Below are 19,906 nucleotides of genomic sequence, written 5' to 3' on the forward strand. Positions count from 1 at the left end.
CTTTGGCTCAGAGAGTGATCTCAGAGTCCCAGGATCCAGTCCTGCATTGGGCTCCCTGAATGGAGCCTGCTTCTCTCTCTGCCGTTGTCTCTCTCTCTCTTTCTCTCTCTCATGAATAAATAAATAAAATCTAAAAAAAAAAAAAAAAAGATTTCTTACAAAAAAAGACTCAATGTAAGACTGTATTTAAATATCAGTTGATAGCCATTAATCTGCATTAATCTGAGAACCAACAAACCTATAAATTTAGCTACCCTGAGCTACTTCTTGCAAAAGCACCTCACCAGTTTTCTTAGGACTCCGGCCAACCCACATTTCAGTTCACAGTTCTCCAATTCTGACTCTTTGTGATTCTGTTAATTGTATGTTTTTCAGAATTCCTGCCTATAACCTGGAGAAAGCAAGCCTTTCTGTTGTGTCATCTCTCACTGTAGATAGTATTGATGATGCCCACAGGATTCTCCATAGGGGGAAAGATAACCGAAAGAAAGCAGTAGAAGGGGGGAGAAAAGTGGCAAAATAATGAAGAGAGAAGCTAACATTTATGGAGCATCAACTATATTTTAAGCATGGTGCTAGAGACTTTTAGATCAGTTGTCACATGTAATTGTCATAACTCTAAGAAGAAGCTATTGTCTCAATGAAAACAAACTGAGGTTCAGTGAAAGCAAGCAACCGACTCAGCTAGTAGGTGTAGGCACCAAAATTTAAATCCTAATTTGCCTTGATGTCAAATCTCATGTGGTTTTCATTATGTCTTTTAATGTCTTCACATCTTTTTAGCTACTTTAAAGCAAGCGCTGAGAAATATTTCCTTGGTAGTTAATTAGCTCAACAAATTTAAAGGAAATTTAAATCAGTATGATATGTTTTCTTTGGGCAGCCACTATGAGCTGTTCTAGGCACTGGATATACATACATTATTACTAAAAAGAGTCAATTTCTCTCCCCTCCTTAGAGTTCATGGTCTAGTTGGGAAAGAAAATCTCTTAAGTAAGAAATAACAAGTTGTATAAGAAGAAAGAAGCTAAGAAGATCAAGACAAAGTCTAGAGATTTTTTTTAAATGTTTGTTTTTTTGGGAAAGTGATATTTAAACAAATATCTAAGAATGAGGAATTAACTTTAAAAATATGAGATGTCATTTTAGACATGGAGAACAGCTATGTAAAGGCTTAGAGGTAAGAGAGTGGTAGATTGAATCAACTCCAATATCAAATTGCTCTAAATATTGGTTGTTAAGTACAGCAAGGCATGTGTGAAGAATTTAAATTTGTGTGTGTGTGTGTGTGCTCACCCACACATGCATGTAGAAAAAATTAAAAACTGACCATAAAGATAATTCTTCTTCAAAATACATTTATCTCAGTTATTTTCCAAGAAGTAATCCATCGCCTAAGTCAACCAATAAAATCTCTGAATTAGTTATCATCATGATCAACTACATTACTGATGAGGGAAGTACACAATTCTATGAATGAACAGATACATTCCCTAACTTTAGAAATTTAAAAGCCAATAATTGCCGTTAGGGGTTATGTGAATAAGATACCTACCAGTGAGATGAATGATGAGGAGATTTCCAGAACAGAGTCTGTGGTTCTATAAAGAAACATCCGTGGCCTGGGGAGAATCTGGAAAACATTCACATATTGAATGAATTTAAAAACCAGGTTAATATATTTAAATACTATTCTCAAAAAAATATAAATTCTCTCTGAGAGTGATCACCCACTGAGAAGTAAAAACACAGAGAAGGAAACAGAGTTGAGTGTACAAAACTAGGGCAAAATGGGCAAGAATGGAGGCATTAAAAGTCTTCAAAATTTGTATATTAAGATTAAAGGAAAATTCCCATTTCCTGTCCATATGGACTAACAGGAATAGGACTCACCCTCTCCTCACACACACTTGAAACACTTAAAAATATTGACAGAATATACATGTATACATTTTTAAAAAGCTTTTATTCATTTATTCATGAGAGACACAGAAAGAGAGGCAGAGACATAGGCAGAGGGAGAAGCAGGCCCCCTGAGGTGAGCCTGATGTGGGACTCGATCTCAGGACCCCGGGATCATGACCTCAGCTGAAGGCAGACGCTCAACCACTGAGCCAACCAGGTGCCCTTACATGTGTGCATCTTTAAGAAGGCACACAAGCATTAGATATTAGGCAACAAGGCCACTGATCCCTAAGACACAGTAAATAAATGAGGAAAAACCTACAATGGCCCAAGCTTTACTTCCTGGAGAATGTTTCCAGGCAGAGGAACAGAGAGGGCAAAGCTAAGCAGAGCCCAATGGTGTCCCTGAGTTATAGCAATGAAACGGAAGGTCTGAGGAAGACAAGACAGTTATAGTTCTCAGAGCAAAGAAAAGAGCATAGAAAGGCACTCCAAAGATCTCCAGAGCCCCCTCCAGGACTCAGCACAGTGTTTATGGTACATGCATGTGAGGAATCTATCTAAAACTGAAGAAAGAACCATGAAGAAGGACCAGAGGAAACTGCCTGGGAATTATGCCTATTTTTACCAGCAAGGCTGGAAAAACTCATAATTCATGGGATATGGGGCAAAGTACTCAAGAAAGTTTGTCCTCAAGTAGTGGGGAATACGGGGGGTGGGGGTGAATGGGTGACAGACACTGAGGGAGGCACTTGATGGAATGAGGACTGGGTGTTATTCTGTATGTTGGCAAATTGAACACCAATAAAAAATAAATTTATTATTTAAAAAAAAGTAGTGGGGAATAATTAGCTTCTGACCAACTTCCACCCCGAACCACCTAACAAATCACAAAAGCAAGATTGCAAAAGATCAAATTCTTTACAGAACTTAACTACATCTCAAAGTAGAACTCAAGAAGAACTATTGGGATATAAAAATATTGAGAACCCAACAAGGTAACATTCATATCTGGCATCTAATCAAAGACCACCAGCCATACAAAGCAGGAAAATATGACCCATAAAGAAAATGCCAACAATCAAAACCAATCTAAAATGATACAAATATTAGAATTATCAGAGAAAGACATTAAAGCAATTTTTACAACTGTATTCCATATGTTCAAAATTTAAGTAAATAAAGATGCTAAAAAGACTCCAATTAAATTGTTTTAAAATTAAGACCTTTTTTTAGAGCAAGCCATTTATTGGCTGAGTGACATGGAATAAGTTATTTGCTTTCACTGAACTCATGTAAAATGTATTTTATATATAAAAGTGTAGCAGTTTTTATTTGTAATATCTCAAAACTAGAAACAACTCAAATTTATATCCACAGGTGAATAAATAAATTAATTAAGGTATATTCATACAATGGAGTACAACTTCAAAATGAAAAGGAACAAAGTACTCATAAATGCAACATTATGGCTGAATTTCAAAATATTATGCTAAATGAATGAAACCCCACCAAAAGAGCACATACTACATGATTTTGCTAGTATAAAATAACAAATGTGCTGAAAGCCAACTAGTGATTGTCTGAGGATAGGAGGTAGGAAGGGGGAGAAGAGATGACCAAGGGGCACAGGAAACTTTTGGGGATGACACATATGTTCATGGTCATAATTGTGATGATGCCTTCATGGGCTTAACATGTCAAAACATTTCAAATACTCCATGGGCATACTTAAAACATGAGCAGTTTCTGCTAAATATGTCTCAATACAGCTATTTAAAAAGGAAGACAAATCTCAATAAACCGAGTTTATAGAGAAAATACCTCAACATAATAAAAACCATATATGACAAACCCACAGCTAACATCATAATCAGTGATAAAAAATGGAGAGCTGTTTCTCAAAATCAGAAGCAAGGCACAGATGTTTACTCTTGCCAGTTGTATTCAAAAGTACTGGAAGTCTTAGTCATAGCAATCAGACAAGTAAAAGAAGTAAAAGGTAGACAAATTGGTAAGGAGAAAGTAAAACTGGCACTATTTATGGTTTACATAATACTATACATAATAAAACTCTAAAGACTCCACCAAAAAACTGTAAGAAGTAATAAATGAATTCATATCATATATATATATCATACATATACAAATATATACAATGGAGTATTATTCAGCCATAAAAAGAATGACATCTTGCCATTTGCAACAACATGGATGGATTTAGAAAGGATTATGCTAAGTGGAGTGAGTTAGAGAAAGACAAATTTCATGTACTTTCAATGATATGTGGAATCTAAAAAACAAAACAAATGAACAAGCAAACAAAAAACAGATAACAGACCCATTAATACAGAGAACAAACTGATGGTTTGCCAGAGGGGATGAGGATGGGGAGATGGGCAAAATGGGTGAAGGGGTGTGGGAGATACACACTTCCAGTTATGGAATAAATAAGTCACAGAGATTAAAGGTAGAGCATAGGAAATATAGTCAGTGGTATCATATTAGTTTGTATGATGACACATGGTAACTACACTTGTGGTGAGGATAGCATAATGTAGAGAGCTGTCAAATCATTATGTTGTGCGTCTAAAACTAATGTTTCATTGTATGTCAACTCTACTTCAATGCAAGAAAAGAGGCTTATATTAAAGATAAGATTAGGGATATCCTAAGTTCATCTTTTGAATGTACATACACAAAATTAAATGTCTTCAAATTTTGCATCTTTAATAAGAGAAAATATGTGTGCAATGAATGTATCTAATTTACAAAAAGTAGCCATTGTCTTGGCTCTTTAATATTTTGAAGGTTTAAGTTTTAATATATTTCGTATTAAATGGTTTCAAGCAGCATGCAACGTTTAGTATTTTATAAAATCACTATTGCTTTTAGATCTTCTAAAACTGATTCGTGATATTTTATTACATTTTTAAAGTTTAGTAGTGGTCTGGATTTATTATTGCCCTTTAACACTTGTTAATGATTAATTGCTTGTGTAGATTCCTGCAAAAGATGTTTCAACAAGGTGATATTTAAAAATATTTAATATTGTCACTGTGTTATCAGAAAACGTCAAACAAGACAATATTCTCATTTGAAAACAAAATAAGTGTAGAAGTTTATTTTAAATTCATATTTGTCTTAATTTAAAGCCTGAAAAATAGAATTATAATAAATCGTGATTTTGACAAATTTAAAATATTGAAACTTAATGTGTTTTAATATACCTCCGCATTATGTACTCCATATTTTTTCAAATGCTTTCACTTTATAGGAAAAGATGAGCCACTAAAAATTAATTAAGCTATGGCACCTGAGTGGCCCAGTGGGTCCTGCTCTGCCTTCTGCCTGGGTCATGATCCCAGAGCGGCAGATGGAGTTCCATGTCGGGGTCCCTGCTCACCGGGGAGTCTGCTTCTGCCTGTCCACCAGCTTTTTCTCTCTTGCTCTCGATCACTCTCTCTCTCTCTCAAATAAATAAGATCTTTAAAAAAAACTCTTGACTCTTTGCATATAAAGTTTTTTCCATACACCTTGGGGTTCTGTATGTGTTGACCACGCATGTCCTGTGTCCCCCAGCTCATTGGACTAGATGATCCAGATAGCCTGTCTTACCCTTTCCCTGTTGTTCATGTTTCTCTCTCTCTGAATCTGTGCAGGGACTTCTCGAACAAAACCACCCTGAGTCCAGTAACAAAAATGACAGCATAATTTCCGCTCACCAAGCACCTTAAAGACAGATCTTACTGTAAAATAATCCTTGGTAAAATATTACCTGAGGAAGTAGAGAATAAACCACAAGGGAATGTCCCAGAAAATGAAGGTTCTGTGCTATTTATGGAAAACTTCCTGGAGGCCCTGCCGCAGGGCCTCCCTTCAGCCCTGGAAGCAAGGACCAGGACTCTTCCCCTCCTATGGACTGGGCCCCACAACCTCCCAAAACTACTGGGGGCCTCATTTTTTTAAAAAAGATTTTATTTATTTATTCATGAGAGACACACAGAGAGGCTGAAACATAGAGAGAGAAGAGGCTCCTTGTGGAGAGCTGGATGCAGACTCCATGGGATCAGGACCTGAGCAGAAGGTAGATGCTCAACCATTGAGCGCCCTATCCCGCATCTCCTGAGTCCAGTCCAGAGGAAAGGAAACTCTTAAGCACTTTTCCTCACTGAGCATGCGCTGACAGGTGCAGAAGTAACCAGCTCTGGGCAGCTTGGAAAAAAAGAATGAAGGTTAAAAGAAGACAGTAGAAAGAACAGTTTGTAGGAATAGACTGGAGGTTCCTAATCAACGCAGTCCTTGTAGTATAGTCTGCGTGTTTTCCCTGGGCGGCCTTAACATTTTTGCTTTCCTGAAACATACTATTTTTTAACTTGAGAGGATTAATTAGTAACCTTGTTTAAAGTGGCAAATAATTCTAAATGGTTAGCGCATATTGGTCATTCTTATCCAAGTAAGAACCACTTTAAATGATCAATTTTCCTGATTCTTGGGAAATATTAAATGCACACTACAGAAAATATTACTATTCCTGAATTCTTGCCATCACAACAGCACTAATAATAAATATTTATTGAGAATTTGGCACTGGCCAAATAGTGTGCTAAGCACTTCATGCGGAGTGTCTATTTGATTCTCAAAGCCCTCTGAGCCAGGCACAATCACTAACCCCATTGGAAAGGGGAAAGGAAATAAAGCTTGGAAGAAATACCAACATACCAATGGCTGGGAAGTTCCAGAGCTGGCCCTTCAATCCATATCTTCATTCATTCCTTCCACCACTCTGCCCCAAGCCCTTCAGTGATTCCAATCTCCCTCAAAGTAAAAGCCAAGATCTTACAGTCAATACACACATTTTCCTTGTCCTCTTGACCACGCTCCCTCCAATTCACTCTGCTCTAACTCACAGATCTTGCTGTTTTTCAGACAGGCTAGTGGCTATTCCCTCAGGTGATGGCCTCACAGATATTTGTGCCATCTGGGCTCTGCTGGGCTCTAAGGGTTGCTCTTCTGAGCCCTGACTGTATGTTCCTGCAATGCTGTTCTCTCAGATATGCACATGGTTTGCTCCTTCACCTCCTGCAGATCTTAGCTCAATATCTTCGTGAAGTTCACATCCCAATCTCAGCCCCTCCTTCTTGCTCTTTTCCTCCATAGCAGTTAGTGCCATTCTAAATAAAAGATTTTAAATTTTATATTAATTTATAGTAAAGCATATTTTATTGTATAGAAATATAAATTATATATGAGCATTAATATATTTATGTATAGTACAAAGCAAGTTTTAAGTACAAAATAAGAGCATTTTACTTGTAAGCAAAATCACTTAAACAATTCAAATGTTTGTAGTTTACCCATATGCATCTCATTCTTACCATCAGAATAGTGGAAATACTGCACAAAACTAACTCAGCTGTTTTTATTTCACTGCTTGATGCATGGCCAGTCTACCAATGCTCTCTACCTTTAGTTCACTGATGAATAAGGAAGGATGGGAAGAAAAGGAAATATGGACAGCTTACCTTCCTCATTTGTTCTTTGTCATCATTTTTGGTGTAAGTGGTTGGCTAATACCAGGAAGTAAAACAATTAAAAGAGAATATGATAGAGTTCCTTGATAGTTCATTATTCTTAGATCACTGCTAACTTCTTTCTGACTTGAAATTCCAGTTCAAAAGGAAAGCTTGGTTCAAACAGAAAGCTTTCTTGTCAGCTCCCTGGCTTACTCAGTCTTAGATGTCACATACTTACCTTGTACTTCCTCCAAGTCTTGATGAACTCCCATGTATTGTGAGCCCACAAGAATTTTATGCTCATAGGATATTGCAAATTCTGTAGGCAAATGGGACAGCAAGCAGAGAGGGACACACATTCTGTATTTATCTCCCCTGCTCAAGTGCATAGTCCACTGTTCAAACTTTCTGTTACAAAAGTCAAGTTCAACAATAAAGTATTAAGAATTTCAACATGGCAATAGCAAAGCTTCTACCCTGATCTAAGTTATCATTATTGTCTTCCTGGAAGACTGCAAAAGCCTCCAAATGGGTCTCTCTGTTTCCATTCTTCCCAGCCTCTGACCTCATTCTAGTCTTCCCATAGCTATTGGATTGGTTGAAAAAACAATAATAAACATTCTCTCTCTCAGGATCCTCTGATTATCTTCTATCCAGGCCTCACACTGGCTCTCTTCTGGTCCTTTGAAAAAGTTCATTCCCATATTAGAGCATTGGAAGTTGCTATTCTCTCTGCCTTTAGCTTCATGTAATGGTCTCTGTTTCCCCATTTAGTGGTCAGCTCAAAACTGTACCTTCAGTGTTAGTTAAATAAATCATGAAACATCCAAAAAATGGAATACTATACAGAAATTTCAAATTAAAATATAGGTATTGACATGAAAGAATACTCATAACCTATTAAGTGCAAGAAGCAGTTTGTAAAATGTTATATGTATCCTGTTTTTTAAATGAATGTCAATAAAAAGTACACACACAAAATCCAAAAGCATTACAGCAAAACATTAATAGGAATTATTTTTTAGAAGTGGTGTTTTACATGGCTTTCCTTTTTTATATTTTATGATTTTTCTATAGTGAATGTGCATATTTCATGTAATTTTTTAAAGTAGGAAATGAATGAAAATTTAATATGATGAGAAGTAAGAGCCTTTCTTGAACCACTTCGGTTAAACTAATTAATCCCCTTCCTATCACTCTTCTTTCCAAAGGGAGTAATCATATATTGATTGTAATAGTAATAATAGTTGTTAATATTAATGAGCGCTTGCCTCGTGTCAGGCATCATGTTAGGCACTTTAACCTCAATATTCAATCCTCACACCTAATCCATGGGCTAGGTACTATCATCATTAGCATTGTTATTATTATTTTCCTTTTACAGAATAATAAAGTAAAATATGTAAGATATTCAAGGCTTAGATTATTTAGACAATTGGCCCAAACTTGTACAGCCATAAATTGCAGAATGGAAATCAAACCTCTATCTGTCTCCCAAATCTATCCTATATCATCTTTCCCACTTCCAAGACAGCATTCTTAATTTGGGTTAGCACGTATTCTCTTAATAAACTGAGGGGGGCACTTGATGGGATGAGCACTGGGTGTTATACTATATGTCGTTAAATTGAATTCCAATTAAAAAATATACAAAAATTTTTTAAAAATAAATAAAATAAACTGATACCAAATGGAGCAGTTAGAAAACTCTAACCAACAAATGTTAGTCCCCAAATTTTGCTGTACTCAAAGGAATATAGCCAAGTAAAATTATTTAAGACCTTTACTAGAATTTCTTGGATACCATAAATAAGATTTAAGTCTGAAGCTACACTTCAACTTTTTTGGTCCTTGCATCCACTCTTCTGATTTCTCCAGACACACCACTTTCCCCCTCCAACACCTAGGCTAAGTGCCCTTATTTCTTACCCTGTTCTTTCTTCCCCTGGATTTGAAAAAGCCCAGAAGAACTCACCTGGCAACCTGGAGGCCTGGGGAGAGAAATCGATCAAATAAAGTCACAATTCTTCTGACTAGGCAGAAGAAGGTAAACTGGGAACACTCGTTCTATGAATTTTTTCCATCACATAAAGTTACCATCAATATCATGTAAGAGTTTCTGACTTTCAATATGACCTAAAAGCATCATTTTACTTGGAAGAGCTGGGCACTATGGAACATCCTCTGAACACTGGATTGTAAAAGGGAAATAGAGACATGAAAGCTGAAGGTAGAACTGCCTTCACAGAGGAAATATAACTGGAGTTAGATCTTGGCAGTTAAGTGGCATTTAGGATAAGCCCAGAGTGAAAGGAGGGCTTCTAGAAGAACAAAGGTACCAACATGGCAATAGACTTAAGATGGGCATGAGCAGATGCTAGGTTACCTGCCTTAGTGGAGTTTCTACAAAAAAAACAAAAGATAGGAGATGGGATTCATTCTTTTCTCTGGGCACAGAGCTGAGGGGCCCAGTAAGCATTATCTTGGAAAAAGATGAACTTGTCTTTCATGTTCTTCTAAATTTGTTCTCATTTTAGAAAACTAAAACTGGCTCCAAGCCCATTGATTTTTGCCTAGAAAAATAATAATTGGATACTTATCCAGACTTTTAGTCACAGCTAAACAGCCAAGTGGAGAGTGGATAGAGAAAACATTTTAAAAATGGTTTTAAAAGCTACTTTGGGAACTAATGAGTTTCCTTGAAACGACTGAGCAGTCCACGTGGCTTTATTTAACAGTGATTTTTTTTTAAGATTTTATTTATTTATTCACGAGAGACACAGACAGAGAGAGGCAGAGACACAGGCAGAGGGAGAAGCAGGCTCCATGTAGGGAGACTGATGGGGGACTGGATCCTGGTCTCCAGGATCACGCCCTGGACTGAAGGCGGCGCTAAACCGCTAAGCCATGGGGGCTGCCCTGACAGTGATTTTTTGATGTGGCTTTTTCCTCATCCTTTTTCCCAGTAATTTTCAAGTTCACACTAATACAGTGAACAAACCTCAAAACAAAAACAATTTTGGGATTGTTCAAAAGAGCTACAACTGGGGTGCCTGGGTGGCTCAGTCAGTTAAACATCCCACTCTTGGTTTTGGCTCAGGTCATGATCTCAGGGTGGTGGGATCAAGCCCCACGTCGGGTTCTGAGCTAGGCAGGGAGCCTGCTTGGAATTCTCTCTCTGCCCCTCCTGTCACTCACATGCTCTCTCTTTCTCTAAAAAAAATTTAAAAAATTAAAAAAAAAAAAAAGCTACAATCAACAGAAATACTCCTGTCTGCCTGCTATTGAATAGCCTCCTTTCAAAATATTTTTAAAATTTCCCTAATGCTTATAGGTTATCCCTAACTATATAGTCTTCCTAATCTTATGTAATAATTTCCCCCAACAAATCCAAAACTGTTTTCACAAACCCTAACTCTGGTTCTTCCAAGTACAATGGACCCAATGTCATTACATACTTTTTCTTTCACTTCCCTTTATTCTTGACCAGTAATTCTCCTAACCCATTTCATACCTGAGGCTTCAGTACTGTTGTTATTTCTTAGTCTTTATCTTTTCATTTTTTAGGACTCTGTTATCTTTCTTGATTTCTAGCTTCCTTACTGTTTTCCCAGAGTTTTCCTCATTCCCTTCTTCAGCAAGTTTACCCCACATTTTCATTTTTGTCACAAATAGGTGGTTTCTTCTCCTATCACTTTACATGAAGGCCTTTACTTTTAGCTATAGACCAGAGAGTAGGTCTTCTAGAAGAAACAAAGAAGAACCATCTGAGGGGTTTGGAGGAGAGGACTAGAAAAGGCACCGTTAGCTCCAATGCTGCAGGGAAAGGACTCATGAGTGTAGTCTTCCCAGGGTGAGCTGACATCAGCACCATGAGCAGTACTTAGCAAATCTTACCAGAGGCCTGACTCAGGTTTTACAGGACTATTTTAATTCAGGAGGAGACAACTCTATGACGAAACCCTACATGTGGTTATTTGCTTTCAAATGTTGTTGGTAGTATTTTTAATGTTCTGTTTTGTGATGAACTTACAAGATTTCCCTTTTTCTTTCCTCTGGTTCTGAATGCTTAGTGTAATAGGCTACACTGGTGCAAACTAAAAGGAAACACTTCTTGAATTTATTTTGTTCCCAGTGACCCCTCAAAATTAAGCCAAAGTATTCTCTGAGAAATTCAAATATAGGTTGTAAACTAATGAATCATCAAGAGGACCTAAGTATGATGATGTGTCTGATAACTAGAATCCAAAAGAATGCTTTTATGTTTAGTTAAGCTTGAAAAGATCACAACTGACCTGTGACAAGAAAAAAATAAGACCCTACTAAGTTCATATTTTATAATTTATAATTTGTATATAAATAAGCAAACTATACTTACAAATGTTATCTCAGCCATAACTATGATGATTTTTTTTAGAAAATACGTAAAATAGTGATTTCCTTGTTTACAAAACACCCAAGATAGTGAGCAGCTATTATTACAATTACTGAAACTGAGACGCTTCACCTTTAATGGCATGGTAATAATTTATGCAGAATTTTTAAGGATCAGTCCTTATGCTGGAATAGCTGGACAGATCTATTGTGCAGCCAAAGCCATGCTGGTGATATCATGTTGAAGAATAAATTCCATTCAATCATGCACAAAAGCGCCCATCACTGAGGAGCAAGAATTGTACTTCTATGTGGAATCAGTATCTACAAAGCCTTCTCAGAATATCTAAGGCTTGCAGCTGGTAACAAAAAAGATCTCTTCCTGGCAGGCCAGGAGTCTCATTGAATTGGGGATGCCTCCACAAGGAGGAATCCATTCGCAATTATAGTATTGCAGGTAAAACCTGGTGAATACTAACTTTTTAGTTTCAGTTTCCTAGCCTCAGAATAGATAGGTTAATAAAAGTGGTAGAAAAAAAAATCTCTGAAATGATAAAGGCTATTGAAACTCTAATTCCAGGTTCTAGGTAACCTCCAGACAGAAATCAACAGAGTGAATTTCTCTCCAGTTTTGCTGACAATTCAAAAAAGGCAATACTTCTTGCTGCACTTAATGTAAGTGAATCAGGCCAAATAGAACAGAATCTATATAATGTGACGACATAGTTTCTGAGACTACATGTAATAACTGCCACTGAATTTATATAATATAAATTATTGTACCATTAAGGTATGAGTCATGGCGATATGTGTTTGCTATATACTAAGTCAATGTCTAATTTTAATTACCTCTGAAAACTATAGAAGGCAGTTAGCTAAGCAACAAGTACAATTAATCTTAGCACACAAATATATGAGATCAACTCTTTTCTATGTGTAAGGACATGTGTGTGCATGCATTATCTACAATAATATCCCGTTTATTTATGATGACAGAGGCAATGTTGAGAAAAATTTATCCAGAACTTGAAAATAAGGGGAAAAGATGATTGTGTGATCTTTTAATGTCATATTAAGGCCTGAGATTCATGTGAGTCTCTTGAGAAAAGTCACTTTGACTAACAATTGATTAGGATATATATGTTTTTTTACCTAACTTTAGTAATCTTATTTCACTCCCTATTTCCTCTGATTGTATAAGTCTCAGTTTCTCATACCCCCATTGAACTAGATTTGTCATTCTGATCGTCCCTCCATTAATCCACTTAAATGAAACTTTGACACATGCCTAATACCTTCCTTTTTTTTCTTTTTCTTTTTTTTATTGTACTAAGAGCACTCAACGTGAAATCTATCCTCAACAAAATTTTAAGTGTTCAATACAGTATTGCTAATGATAGACAAATTATTTTACAACAGATGTTGAGAATTTACTCATCTTGGATAACTGAAGCTATATGTCAATTGAATAGCCACTCTATACTTTTTCCTCCTCTCAGGCCCTGGCAACCACCATTCTAGTCTTTGCTTCTTTGAGTTTGATTATTTAGGTGTTGTTTTTATCTAACTTCAAAGTCTGGAGTAGACTTTCTTTCTTTCCTTCTTTGACAGAGAATGAGAGAGAGAGAAAGCACACAATCAGGCAGAGCAGCAGGAAGAAGGAGGAAGAAGCAGGCTCCTCGCTGAGCAGAGAGCCTGACGTGGGGCTCAATCCCAGGACCCCAGGATCATGACCAGAGCTGAAGGCAGCTGCTTAACCAACTGAGCTACCCAGAAGCCCCTGAGTTTGACTATTTTGGATATCTCGCATCATATAAGTAGAATCATGCAATACTTCTACTTCTGTGACTGGTTTATTTCACGGATCACAACTTCCTCCAGGTTCATCCATGTTGTCACATATGTCAGGATTTCCTTCTTTTTTTAAGGTTGAACAATATCCCACTGTATGGATATAGCAGATTTTTTAACCCATTAATCCGCTGCTAGACATTTAAAAGGTTGTTTCCACATATTGGCTATTGTGAGTGATGCTGCAGTGAACATGGAAGGGCAAAGGTCTCTTCAAGACCCTGATTTCAATTCTTTTGGATAAATACACAGAAGTGGATATTATGGTATTGTTTGATAGTTCTATTTTTAATTTCTTGATGAATCTCCATACTGTTTTCCACTGTTTTCCAAACTGTTGATCACCATTTTGCCTTCCCACCAACAGTGCACAAGGGTTCCGGTTTCTCCACATCCTCACCAACCCTTATTTTTTTATATAGGCATTTCATAGTTGCAGGTCTCAAGTTTAGGTCTTTGGGGATCCCTGGGTGGCTCAGCGGTTTAGCGCCTGCCTTCAGCCCACGGTGTGAACCTGGAGTCCCGGGATCAAGTCCTACATCAGGCTCCCTGCATGGAGCCTGCTTCTCCCTCTGCCTGTGTCTCTGCCTCTCTCTCTCTCTCTCTCTCTCTCTCTGTCTCTCATGAATAAATAAGTAAAATATTTTTTAAAAAAAGTTTAGGTCTTTAATCCATTTTGAATTGATTTTTGTGTATGGTATAGCATGAGGGTGTAATTTTATTCTTTTGCATGTGAATGCATAGTTTTCCCAACATCACTTGTTGAAGAGACTCTCCTTCCTCAATTGTGTATTCATAGCACCCTGCTGAAGATCAGTTAATCATATATGCATGGGTTTATTTTTGGATTCTCTATTCCATTCTATTGGTCTATATGTCTATCTTTATGCTAATACTATATTGCTTTAATTATTGTTGCTATGGTGTGATGCCTCTAATTCTGTTTTCTTTTTCAAGAGTGTTTTGGCGATTCAGGGTTCTTTTGGGTTCCATATAAATTTAAATTTTCTTTTCTATTTCTGTAAAACATGCCCTTGGGATTTTGATAGGGATTTCCTTGAATCTGTCAGCTGCTTTGGGTAGTTTGAACATTTCAACAATATTAAGTCATAAAACTATAAACACAGGATGTTTCTTCAGTTGTGTATTTTTAGATTTCATTCATTAATGTTTTATAGTTTTTAACGTACAAGTTTTTCATCCCCTTGGGAAAATGTTTTCCTTTTTTATGCTATCATAAATGGGGTTTTTAAATTAATTTCCTTTTCAGAACTTCCATAAATTTCCCAGCAAAAACCTTACAGATCAGAGGGAGTTGTATCATATATTTAAAGTTCTGACAGGAAAAAAAAAACCCACCACCAATAATACTATACCCAGCCAAATTCTCCTTCAAAAATGAAGAAGAGATAAAGACTTTCCCAGACAAGTAAGAACTGAGGGACTTCATCACCACTAGACCTATCTCATAAGAAAAGAAGTTCTCCAAGGTGAAACAAAAGGATGCTAAACAGAAACCTGAAGCATATGAAAGTATAAAACTCACTGGTAAAGGTACATATATACACAAATACAGAATGCTGTTAATACTGTAATAGCAGTGTGTAAATCACTTTGAATTCTAGTATAAAAGTTAAAAGAAAATTATTTAAAATAACTGTAAGTTTTAAAATATGCTAATGGGTACACAATATGAAAAGATGTCAGATGTCAGCTGTGACATTAATAACACAGAGGGTGGGGAGAAGTAAAAGTGAAGCATTATTATATGCAATTGAAGTTATCAGCTTAAAATAGACTGTTATGTTTTATGTAAATCCCATGGGAACCACAAAGAAAATAACTGTTTTTAAGAGAAGTTTGTATTTAATAATCTAAAAATTATTATGTTCCACCTTTGAATTCATGTACCATTTTCTGTCTATACTTCTAACTTGGCATTTAGGATGTAGTACATGTCTTTATTAGTCCCTTATTTATTTGTTCCTAATAGCTCATCTGCCATTTACGTCCCAAACTTCTTAAAGGCAAGACCACCCATGTCTTATATGTCCCTATACACCTCAGCTTCATGTGAACTCTCTTAAGTCTTGTATCCATTTGTCATACCCCATAGATCAAGAGGAACAAATTTTTGCTCAAACAAAAGATTAAAAGAATGCAATTAATTATAGAAATACATGTGTCTTGATCCTGGAAAACTGCTGACATCTCACTACCAGCCTTTTCATATAGTTTCTCAATAGTTTGAAATACTCTTTCACTACCTCTTCTTACCAGAATTACTCCTACTTGCCCATAGGTCAGACAGTAAGATTCAAAATTGCCAGTTTCTCTGGGAAGTATTTCTTAAACTGCTCAGACTAACTTAGTGCTCCCACTGTACCCCATATATTCCCCATCAGAATACTTACAACATCTTTTTAAAAGTAATAGTCTGTTCAGTTGTTGGGTCCTTGAAGTCAGAACTGCGTCTGTGTTGCTGTTTAATCCCAATGGCTCAGTGTTGTGCAATAAGCACTCAACTCAGGTTTGCTGAATAAGTGGTATATCCTGGTTTCTATTTCCCTCTGCAACATACACTATTTTTCTCTTGCTACCAACTAACTTAACCTTTTCGTCCTTTCCCTATAGTTTTTACTGAACTCACAGACTGTGCTGCCTTATAAAATCAACTTTGCCAGTATCCTAATTCTTCTGCTGCTGCTTACAGCTCCCCTTCTCCTTTGACCCTGACCTTCCTTCATTACTATTTCCTACCTACACTCCCAGCTTTGGATCCTGATTCTAATAATATTCCGGGGCAAATTCCAGGTCAGGAGAATCTGGTTTGTCCATCTACACTTCTCATTAGGCCAGATTATGGATTTGTTGCATCTAGCTATGGCAGGGGCAGGATTACATAGAATTAAATATGGCTAAATTCCCCCTTTAGCAGGAAGCATATTTTCTTAGAAAGTGATATGAGTGTAGAAACTGTCATGATTGAAATGTATCGCACAATTGATTATGAAGGATAAAAATATATTTTTGGTCAGTTGTTTCTAAAAATGCATAATTTGAGATCTTAAAAAATCAGATACTTTATCTTCACAATGTACATTCCGGAGGTGGCAAAACAAGAACTGCCTTCCTTTTAGCACCTTAGGAAACTAGCACAGAGTATTTGACTGGCTAGCTAAAGATGGTACAGTTAGTCAGAAATCTGTTTACCATGAGGGGGAAGGGGTCTTAACCTGGGTTCTTGCCTGCTGGGGCCTCTTCCATGTTCTCATCAGGTTCCCTTTCACCTCTCAGTACCCAGAATGCCTCAGAAGAGTTCCATTATCATAAACTTTATGGAGAAGAGAAGAAGCAAATGGGGTAGAATGGAGATTACTGATTGGGAGTCATAAATGTTTGGCTTCAGATGTCTGTGGTTAGCCTCAAGTAATACAATCCAATTCTTCCTACTCCCTTTGCGCTCAGTAATGAATAACCAAGGCTATTAAGATTAAACAGAAATTTCTTTGCATTTATTTTTCTTTTGACCATGAAAAGTCTCATTGGGGTGTTGCCATGGAGACCATGATGTCATAAGCAACACAATGTACTGCACTGAAACCCCAGAGAATCAAAGACAGGGCTTGATGGAAGCATTTTCTGGGCTGGTTTATTGCACTTAACAAGAAAATGGAAATCTGACTTGAGAGAGAAAAACATTTCTAAACATTGCACACTGCTGGGGGTTAGTTGATGTGGTCACTGAAAACTCCACAGAAGAAAGTGTCTCCAGAGTTCAGACACACTAAAAGGTCAGAGCAAGGGGGTGAACAGAGTATGTGACCAAATTGGCTGTACTTCGGACAGACTGTTCCCAAGCTGAGATGGTCCAATTTTGGGTTACATAGCAAAATCTCTCTATTGAATTTTTTTAGTCACATTGAAAATTCACCATGGGATTCAATAGAAACAAGGAACTCTGAGACTCAGTAAATCAGAATAGGTGGGGCTTAGCAGAATTTTGTACACACAAGTCCACATGAGTTATGGTCTTCTTCAATGTCAAGTGTAGGACACTTTTTCATGTGCTTTCCAATAATTCCAATTCCTTTCCTTTATACACAGTCCTTGCCACCCACGCTATTTTCTGGCTCACCATCAGAGGTGAGATTTTTGTTTTGTTTTGTTTGCTTTTGGTTTTTTGCTCCAGTCATTATACAGACCACAACTTTCCACAGAAGGGAAAAACAAAACAAAAAGCACAATTCTAAAGGAAAAAAGAAGGATGAAGAAACAAAAGGGACCTGAGGACAGATCACTGGGAGTGATAGAATTGAAAAGCTGCAGGCCTGATTACTAAAATAGATGTTGAAAGTGATAGATGTATATGAGGAGCAGGTACATACCTGTTAGAGAACCAGAATGTTCCTGATCTATTCTGAGATTTTCTCAGATATATGGAGTGGTACTAACTTTCAAATGTAATAATTTCAACATCATTTGAGTTCCTGAAATTCTACATGGAATGGATTTTAAAGCATATGGGATTATACCAAAGTAGATTTGCTGTAATAAAGAACTCCCTTTGTGAAGACATGTTCATTTCTTACCCATTTTGTTTTGTTTTGGTTTGGTTTTTTTTGGATGGGGAGTGAAATTCATATAACAAAATTTATCACTTTTAAGTGAACAATCAGCAGCATTCAGTACAGTCACAATGTTGTACAAACACCACCTCTACTAAGTTCCAAAACATTTTTATTACCCTCAAAATAAAGCCTTGTATCCATTAAGCTGTTCAATCCTCCCTCCCTCCAGCTCCTGGCAACTACCAATCTACTTTCTGTTTCTATGTATTTACTTTTTCTGGATATTTCATATAAAAGGAAACATACAGTATGTATGTAACATACGTATGTAATTCTGTCTGGCATCTTTCACTTAGCATAATGTTTTTGAAGTTCATCTTCATTATAGCACGGATCAACACTTCATTCCTTTTGTGGCTGAATAATATTTCATAATATGTATAAACCACAATTTGTTTATCCATCCATTCATTTATGGACATTTGGATTGTGTCTACTTCTTAGCTATTATGAGCAGCACTGCTATGAACATTCATGTGCATGTACTTGTTTGAGTCTCTGCTTTCTGTTCTATGGGTCTATATCTAGGAGTGGAATTGCTGGGTCATGTGATAATTCTGTGTCTAACTTTTTGAGAAATTGCCAAACTGGTTTTCACAGTGATTGAGCCATTTTGCATTCCCATTAGCAATGCATGACAATTCCAGTTTCTCCACACCTTCACCAACATTTGCTGTTTTCCACTTCTTATAGCCATCCAAGTGAATGTGGAGTGATAAGTCATTGTAGTTTCCACTTGCATATCCCTAATAAATAATAATGTTGACCATCTTTTCATATTAGCCATTTGTATATCTTTTTTGGCGAAATGTCTATTCATATTCTTTTATCTTATTGAAGTTCTACATCACCTGCTTGTTTTTTTTAATCGCTACTGAACATCCAGAATAAAATATCTCCTTGTCATCTCCTAGAAGTGCACACTTTCCTCTTCCCACAGCCTTTTAGCTTTACTCTTTAATAACTAAGTAACTGGTGTCAAACCATGCAAAGAACAGGGATCAATCAGCAAAATTATTCTTGGGTGTGCCCTTGAGAAGGAAAGAAATGATTCTACTACTCTCTCCTGCTTTTTAGGTTTCTGTGCAAGTCATTCATCCATGTTCAAATCCTTGCTATCTTGGCATCTTTCTTATTGGATGAGGTAATGAAATTCAGTTTCAATTTCTACACCTTTGAATATTGGTGCTGGTTTTCATAGAAAAATTCTCTCATTGAACATTGCGGCAAAGGAGGTCAGAGAATCAATAGTTGCCTAAAATTATATAACTATTACTAGCAAGCTAGGCCTAGAATCTAGACCTCCTAATTCCTTTATCTGTGTTTATTTTACTACACATCTCTGCCTCTACCCAGTATCAGGAAGAAGTAAAAGGGCAGGAAAAGTCTTCACTGGAGAGTGTGGGTAAAAAGTGAGAAAAACAAGAATTATCTTTAATGTCATTATTCTTCAAGAGTTACTGGCAGGGGGCAAGAGGTGACTGTGAGGATTAAACAGAATTTTTGCAGTTTCATGGGTTTTCCACAGGAATGCCTTGATGAACTCCAACTGTTTCATCATCTGAGCATGTTGCGATTTTTTTTCCTGCTCACTGTTTATTGCATGCATACAACATAGAAAGGGATGGT

Source organism: Vulpes vulpes, chromosome 11, assembly GCF_048418805.1.
Source record: "Vulpes vulpes isolate BD-2025 chromosome 11, VulVul3, whole genome shotgun sequence".
Taxonomy (NCBI): Eukaryota; Metazoa; Chordata; class Mammalia; order Carnivora; family Canidae; genus Vulpes; species Vulpes vulpes.